The 8,290-nt window shown below is 44.2% G+C and overlaps 1 long non-coding RNA gene across 5 annotated transcripts; it reads left to right on the top strand.

Annotated features, from left to right (window-relative positions):
* Nucleotides 1-4,528, top strand: LOC123104520 (uncharacterized). 5 transcript variants are annotated; one of them, XR_006450392.1, is made up of 6 exons: nt 1-649; nt 800-893; nt 1,237-2,398; nt 2,488-2,857; nt 3,175-3,372; nt 3,788-4,528. It is a non-coding gene; the product is annotated as an uncharacterized lncRNA (long non-coding RNA). The 5 variants fall into 5 exon arrangements; XR_006450391.1 differs by having other exon boundaries at nt 794-893; XR_006450393.1 differs by lacking the exon at nt 800-893 and having other exon boundaries at nt 1,237-1,608; nt 2,273-2,398; nt 3,788-4,526.
* Nucleotides 4,529-8,290: the final 3,762 nt, after the last annotated feature.

The raw sequence follows: 8,290 nt of genomic DNA, 5'->3' as shown, positions 1-8,290 counted from the left end.
CAGACCCCCACGTCCTCCCGCCCCGTTCCTCCCGCACCTGTTCGCCGCCCTTCGCCCCACCACCCCCTCCTACTGGAGCCGCCCCCCGCTGGATCCGCCCTTCGCCGCACCCCGTTGGAGCCGCCCCCTACCGCGCTGGATCCGCCCTTCGCCCCCCCTCTCCCCCACGCCGCTGGAGCCGCCGTCTGAGCTGCCCTTTGCCGCAGGCCGCCGCCGTGCCGCTCGCCGTTGTTCCTCTTCTGCTTCACATGAGACTACTGGTGCACGGGCGGGAGGATTTCCCTAGCCCTGCCCCGTCCTCTCATCTCTCGATCTGATTGAAGCCACGGCCTGGGAATGGCAACTGAGTCGTCGGCGGTGGCCGACATGCGGAAGGCGCCCTCCATTGAGTGGCGGTGGGTGTCCGTGGGGAGGAGGAGGACGACAAGCTGGAGGGCTCGCGACCGTCGGGGCGGCGGGAAGGGGCTGCACCTTCGAGTTCGAGGACGAGGAGGACAACGTCGACTACGAGGACGAGGACGAGAAGCACCGGAAGGCCAGGAAACTCCTGTCACGCACGGCCACCGCCAAACTGCCTCGCGGCCAGCCCCGTCCGCTGGTGGCGATCTTTGTGCCTCCAACCGATGGCGATGACCATGCCTTTTTCATGGTATGTATCACAGGCACCAAGAGATCCACATCTTTATTGTGCGATGAACGCAACTTATATGTGCATCTCTTTCTTTCTCTGATCTTCTCCCTCCCATAAGTAGTTCTATACTTCTTAAGTCCGAATGACGTTTCCTTGTGGTAGGAGCAGACGATATTGGATCTGAGTTCGTGAAGGAGGAGCAAATGGATATTTGGATTTGTGTTGCTCCTTATTAATATATGTACAAACGTGTTTTCTTCAGGTTATTACGGTTAACAGTGATGATCTAATCTTAGAAGATTTAAGTTCATGAAGGATAATAAAATTGGGGGCGTACCTGTAGCAGAAGGTCCTAAAAGGAAACTTTTGGTAGTGTGAGCATAGGGATATTTGTTACGTCTTGAAGTTCATGAAGGCTTACTCTTACTGATTCAGGGGGCACCTGCATTATTCGGTATTTTGGTACAACTTAAGTATAGGATATGCACCTTCCATTTGTCTATGCATAATTTTTCTGCTCATGCATGGTGCATACTTTTGACTTACATATGATGTATTCAACGATGCCATTGGTGACTCATGTGAAGTTGCTGTTTTTGATTCAGGTGCAATGACACCGTGGCAGCCATGGAGAATATATGCATGAAGCCGTGAGCAGTAAGCAGCTTAGCTATTTATTATTGTTGGCCTTTTAAGTTTGATAGTATTGCTGGATTACCTGCATATTAGATGATGAATAGCTTGAGAAAAGCAAACCTTATCAGTTCTAAAATGTGCTGTTTTTTAGCATAACTAATCGTCGTGTGCTTATACCAATTATACACTGCTAGATAGACATGCATAAGTATGCAGGTTGACGCATAAGTCATTTTACAGTATGATGATGGTAACAATCAACTAAGCTTCAACAACTTATAACTGCATGGCGAGTGGTCGAATGCATGCCTCCCCACACCTCTGTCGATCCTTTTTTTCTGGTATAAACAGAATCTCATTGTGCCATCTCACATTGCCAATACCAGCCCCTCGAAGTAGTATTATAGCCTCTATCACTCAAATAACTTGATACAATTTGTCTCCTATCATTTCAAATGTGATTGCCTTCTATTCCGCATTATTTGAAGTTGTTGCCGAAACCTTCTCCATGTAGTGCCTTTCCTCATCATATGAGCTGCTAGCCCGCGCGCACTAGCTAATTTTTGTTCACCCTTTCTTCCCTATAATCTTTCTCTCTGCTTTTACTTCGCGGTCCTGTAGCTGTATATTAGGATGATATGCTGAGCACATATAAGATCGTCACAAGCAAGATAGCTGGACTATGGAGTGCCTAGGGCAGTGGTAATTCATAAATTGCATGATGTTTAATGGGAAGCATCTGAGAGTACCAATGTCCAGTAGTAAGATCTGATTTTATAGGTGATCAAGCCAATATAAGTGTACGTGCATCCCTTTTTAGTACAGATTTATAAAAAATATGATATATGCTATGATATTTTCCAGAACAGTTGGCCCTTGATCTTGAGGCACTCATGTGTATTGCTTTTCTTCCTAGAGAAATACATGTCTATTGATTATTATTGGAATTGGTTTGAAGAAACAGAGTATGATCTTCTTTCACAAGTAGTGATCATAAAACAACAGGGAGAGGCGTTTTAGCTCCCGGAGGGTGTTTCAGCGGTGTGCTCGAGGACGAGCGTTGACAGCGCGGGTGTCCGATTTCCAGCGGCGCAGACATGGCGATGGATTTCCCATCTCTCCGGTAGACAGGTCAGAAATCCCCTTCTTGGAAAAGAAATCTTCTTCCATTTACTATCCAGCATCAGAGAGATCTTAGAGCTTTAGTTCAACGCGTGCAGGTTGCCCATCTTCCTGGATGAGGCGGCTAGCGCGGTGGCCCTAATGGATTTGATTGGTGGCGAAGAGGAATCCGCCAATGGATCTTGTGGGGCTGTTGTCGCCGGATTTGCGCATGACTCATCTGGGCAGTTCGTACGTGGTGTTGTGTGCAGCAAGGAGAGGACTGTAGCTACCGGTGGTGCCGCCATGTCCGGTTTCAGTAAGAGCGAGGGTGACAACGCAGATGCAATTGACCAAGCCGACGACCAAAGCACATATTGATGAACACCAAGAGGCTGTGATTTAAGATCGAACTGAAAGTGGTGATGGAGGGTCTGCTCAATCTACTACTTGCAAGGTGGATCCGCAAGCCCCTGGGTGGACTTAGAGGTAATAGGCATTTACTTATAAGAGGTAAATGGTGTGTAGCAAAACCAGAGTTGCGATGATGTCTTGGTCATTGTAGTTTCATATGATCCCCTGAGGCATTGTCAGAGTAGCCCAGCTTTTTTGTTTTGGTTGCGTGGACTATGAGAAAGTAAATAGAACTGGAAATATTGTGATGGATATGAGTGTTGTAGTTGTACTGCCATGTGTTAGATCTTGCATTTCCCCTGAATTAGTTTCTTGTTACCAAAAAAACTAGACAGATGTACAAAAAATGATTGGTATTTCATATATAAGAATTTTGCTTCATGTTGTTGCAGAGTAAGAGTCGGGAATCAGCCAATGGATAGAGCCCCATGCCCAGAAAGATTAGACGCGCTGGAGGAGACAATTCGAGGGCATGCAGATAAATTGGGAGACCATGTAGTTGAGCCTGCTATTGGCTTAACATTCAACTCCTTGGGTGAAGCATATGATTTTTGCAACCTTTATTCGTGGGAGCATGGTTTTGGTATCAGGTAAGACATGCCATTTTGCTTGTTTTTCGTGGTAAACACATCTATGGCAAGTGCACACATAGTTTTCAATGTTTCAGTAAAGAGTCATCCATCGGGCATGAAGCAGTAGAACCATTGACTGAAGATTCCTTAGTTTACACACGATGTCTGACGAAGTGTGTCACTGCTCATGGAATTTTCAGAGTTAGAGTAAGAGGTCATCGATCCAACAGAGTCAGAATATTGATCATTTAAAATTAGATTGTAGGTCATGGACAGTGTGTGAACATGTATGCTAATTGCCGACTAAATTTTCAGAGTAAAATATGACGTAGATTAGAAACACACGATTTCGTCATGTCATTGCAGAGCTTGATTAAGTTTATACAGTACATTTTATGGAGTATGCTAACTCTCCGCTGCACTGAAATTACAGGACACCCTGTCCCAGCGGGCTCGGCACACTCTCCGCTCCGCTGAAATTACAGGACACCCTGTCCCAGCAGGCTCGACACTCTCCGCTCCGCTGAAATTACAGGACCGGACACTATGTCTGGGAAGAATTTGTGCACTGGAGCAAATGATTTAGGGGTATACAGATTAGTTGGGTGAGCACGGTGCTATTGGGCTAACACTAGACCCTATGTAAGAAACCTATGGTTTTTACAATCTTTATTCATGGAAGCATGGTTTCACCATTAGATATTATGGAAAAAGTAGGCTTAATGTCAGGAAGACAAAATGTATAAAGGAAGTTTTCTGCGGATGGTTGGGAGAGGAGAGTGGTGCAGCAGTGGTGGCAGGAGGAAGAAGATTGCTCCATCCATCAGTTGGCCGAGCTCCGGCGTCCTCACATCAGGCTTGGCTTGGAGTGCTGACAATGAAGCATTCTACATGGTATGCATTCAGATCCGCTTCATCTGCTAGACGCTAAATCGAGTCAATGGACCAATTGGCTAGAATTAGAAATTAACTGTGTGTATTTTGTGTTTGCGCCTCCGTGTATTTTTGCTGAACGCTTAGTGTGTTCATCGCTGGGAGGAACTATCTCTAAATTAGTTGTTATTATTGCAATGTAGTAGCCAACGTGCGTGTGGACTAATGTTTAATTATGTGAGATTACCCCAAAATGCCTGATGCTGTCAAGCTGCAAAATGCACCTTCGTAACCTGACAACCTAACCTGACAACCAACGTTTTTCCAGCATTTTATTTGCCCAAGTGATGTCTTGCCGACTTTTTTTTCTTGTGTCGGTGACAAATCTTGCCATGTGTTGGTTGTGCGTGTAAAAAATAAAACCTCTATCCATGGACTCCTGTTGTGAAATTTTAGAAGACGCCTGATACATTTTAGGGGGCTCATGCGTAAAACTTGTACTTGGTCTATCTGTATGTGACATCTACCAGTTTGAATTAAAAAATCGTTAATCATGGGACGTAAGGTGTCGATGGAGGTGGTGGGGGCAGCTAGAGTACCACGGGCGGCTCCGTTTGTCCCAATGTCTGTACCAGCGATGGCGTCCGGGAGGCAGCGCGCATTGAGTGATACTGTTGGGTGGGCATCATGTACTGTTTTTATATTAGAAACTAGAGGATATCCCGCGCGTTGCGGCGGAACTTAACACTGATATAGAAGGATACACAAATGAAAACATGTAGTGTGAAAATTATCGGAGTGACACATATCAGCACAGAAAGGTTGACATTGATGTCTTAGAAGAATCGTATTAAAAGAACACTCAATTGATAAAAGAAAGTACTGATGTGAATCACTCAAAACAAAATGAATGAATGCTTTCATAAATTAGGGCATACAGAATATGGCTCTGATGATAAAGGCCATAGTAAAAATATTAATGTACACAACTTCAAGAGAATAATTGCACCAAAAAGAGCTAAGATCTTATATCCATCAGCACAAAACATGTGCAGTTTGACACCCTTGTGTCCTAATACCATACTTGCATGAAGTATGTTAGGCAGGGAAAGGTTATAGGAAATAACACAATTATGAGCCAGCCAATAGCATTAGAACCGAGTTTCAATAAGACCGAGTGAACGTTTGCACATCTAGAAGAAAATTGGGAAACAGAAATGGGTTAGTTTACTTGGAGAGATACCTTGGTCTACCTAGTTGCTTTGTCCGGCCGTGGTAGCAAGATCCTAGAATCGGGAAATGGAGAAGTAAACATGGTTAGTGCTGATAAATTTGACTTTCTTATTAGTGGACATGAAAATAGGGCTCAACAAATATGTACAAAATAAATATAATAGTTGCAAGATAAGCATAACACAACAATATAAGACCTTGTGTAAACATAATCGCTCAAAATCGAAAGAAGAAAACCAGTAAACCAGAAAAGAATTAAGAAAGGAACTGGCATCCATATTTTTAAGGAAAACATGGGTGTGAATTAATTAGAAAATATTATCATAACTGGAAGAAAATTTCTGAAGTTTCTTATTGATAATAATCTTTCCGTTGTTTGGATGTTTTAGTTTACCAAGGTCAAGTGTTACAGACAAATGCTTACTTTCTTGCATAGTTGGAACTCTGAAGATCAGAGTACTACTTTTATAGCACAAATAAACAACCAGTAAATTAGTGCGCTGATTGGTGCTGGCAGTCTATATATGATATGTCAGAATCAATTTCACTAAGAGTTAGTTCTCTGAAGATCATAGAGTACTTTGATTATAGCACAAATAAACACACAGCAAAAGGGCCCTGATTGGTGTTGATAGTGTACATAGGATAGGTTAGAATCAAATGAAATAATATGTGTTGTGATCTGAATGGACTCGATCTAGTCTGCCCTGAGTTTCGATGTTTTAGTTTCTTCAAAGATCCTCACTATTTTGCATTTACGAAAGATAAACTCACTGTATTTTCCCCTCAATTTTGAAATTACTTCTAGTCTAAAGATTGAATCGTGCAAATAAGTTGAAGTTATTTTCCGGGTCTCACCTCTTCTGACCGGTGCCCGGTGACCTCAAGTTCGCCGATGTTGGAGCTGCACCCATGGATGGATGGTGGGCTGATGGTGTCAAAAAAATAAATCAAAATCACATTGTATAATCTAAAATGGTATACACTATCTTATATCCAAGTGAAAGAGACTCATAGCGAAATCCATCTGGAGCACTAAGTGTTGTTAGCCTGGACTGAGAGTGTTCAAGGTGTGCGGGGCAGAGGCACAAATGGTAAAATAAAATCCAAATGAAATGATGTGTCTTTTTCCCACACCATCCAAGAAATCAATGGACAACAGATTTGAATCGTCTTAAAAAAAACCAGACACAAATAGGCCGTATGTATGTCATCGCTCAATCCCAAATAGGGACCATACGGAAGCTTGTTAAGACCAATTCTCGTGATGCTGGCCAACTGTTCCACTTCCACGCAATGAACAGAAGCAATACGCCATCCTGAACGCCGAGGGATTGATGTACTGAAATGCGATGACCGTTTCATCCTGCGCACAAGAACAGAAGGTCCCACGTTTAGCAAGCAAATCGACAGATAGCAACTTGTATATCAGAGACGGTGTACGAACCTTAGTAGAGGAGAGCGATGGTGTAAGCGGCGGTGCATCGGGTGATGTTGGAAAACAGAGTCCATCATCTGCCTTAACCCTTCCCCCTTCGCAGCAGAGGCATGGAAGCAGAAAGACATATTCATAGGCCCCCTTCTGGGAATTGATACATGGGAAGAAAAAGTGGCGCCGTGGAATTGGCCGAATTTGGCACCGCGCCGGGACGCAGTGGTCGTGGTCGCGGATTCTTGGCGCGGTCATCAAATTAATCGGAAGAAGTGTGATTCCACGGCGTAGCCACACAACTGGATCTAGGCGAGGCCCTCGCTCCTTTGTAGAGGAACGGTGTGTAGAGTCCTAGGGTCGGGAATGGAACAACGGCCCCGTTTCTGCAGCGAAAATTCAGGCCGTCAGAGAAGCTAGAGGCCAGGGCAGCCAGACCTAGGAGAGGGTGTTGGGGCTGGGTCGTCTTCCATCGCGTGGGGCAGCATGAGCTCGTAGCTGCTGCCCTTCTTCAATGGAGGCTTCAAAATTTCTGAATGAAGAGAAGAATATGAGACGTACAGACCGCAGAGAAGTAGATACGGTGGGGAGCTGAGAATAAAACAGGGTGTCTTTGGCTCTTAAAGTGTAGATAAACTATCTTGTCAGTTTCAGAAGTTGAAGAGGAACCGATGTGTGAATAATTAAATCCCATGATTTTTTCCGTGGAATTCTTTTTGCTGAAGTGGCAGGTTTGCTGAGTTGGATGGCTGCATGTGATTGCTGATGTGGGTAGCTTGCATGTCAAGAAAAACCAAGTAGTGGGGATGAACTATTTAGGTACTGTAGATACGAACCGAATACCAAGCCATGCTCAAATCATGAGGCACCTGTGTGGTCTAGATTGCAGGAGCATCTGGACCTGGGAGCCGAATTGCATTTCTGGTTCTAACTTTTCTCTAAATCGAAAGAATAAGACACGTTTTAGTGTGTTTGTTCATTTATTTTAATCCATATGTAGTTCATATTGATATATTCAAAACATCTTATATTGGTGAATGGAGGGAGTATTATTTACACCTTCCATGCGATTTAATTTTCTTTCACCCAAACAAATACTATTTTTTGGTGAAACAGATGCAGATGAAAAACTATGTAGAACCAAACAACTGTATTAATAATCATAATTATGTGATGGAGTTAAGACGTGCGTTGCACGTGCAAGCTTACTAGTCGATCACGGATCGAATAGTCTCCCGATTGAACGTGAATATTTTTCCTTGCCATTTGCTTTTTTTTGCAGGTTTGCTGGGCCGGCCTATGTGGTGATGCCCACAGGCGCCAGCTACCTGTCCGGGTCCTAGACCCTCTCGGCCCGTGTGAACGCGGGCCTAACCAGGCTATCCAAACCAGGCCTAGCCC

The sequence above is a fragment of the Triticum aestivum genome, chromosome 5A (assembly GCF_018294505.1).
Source record: "Triticum aestivum cultivar Chinese Spring chromosome 5A, IWGSC CS RefSeq v2.1, whole genome shotgun sequence".
Lineage (NCBI taxonomy): Eukaryota > Viridiplantae > Streptophyta > Magnoliopsida > Poales > Poaceae > Triticum > Triticum aestivum.
This window is presented reverse-complemented; position numbering and strand designations above follow the sequence as displayed.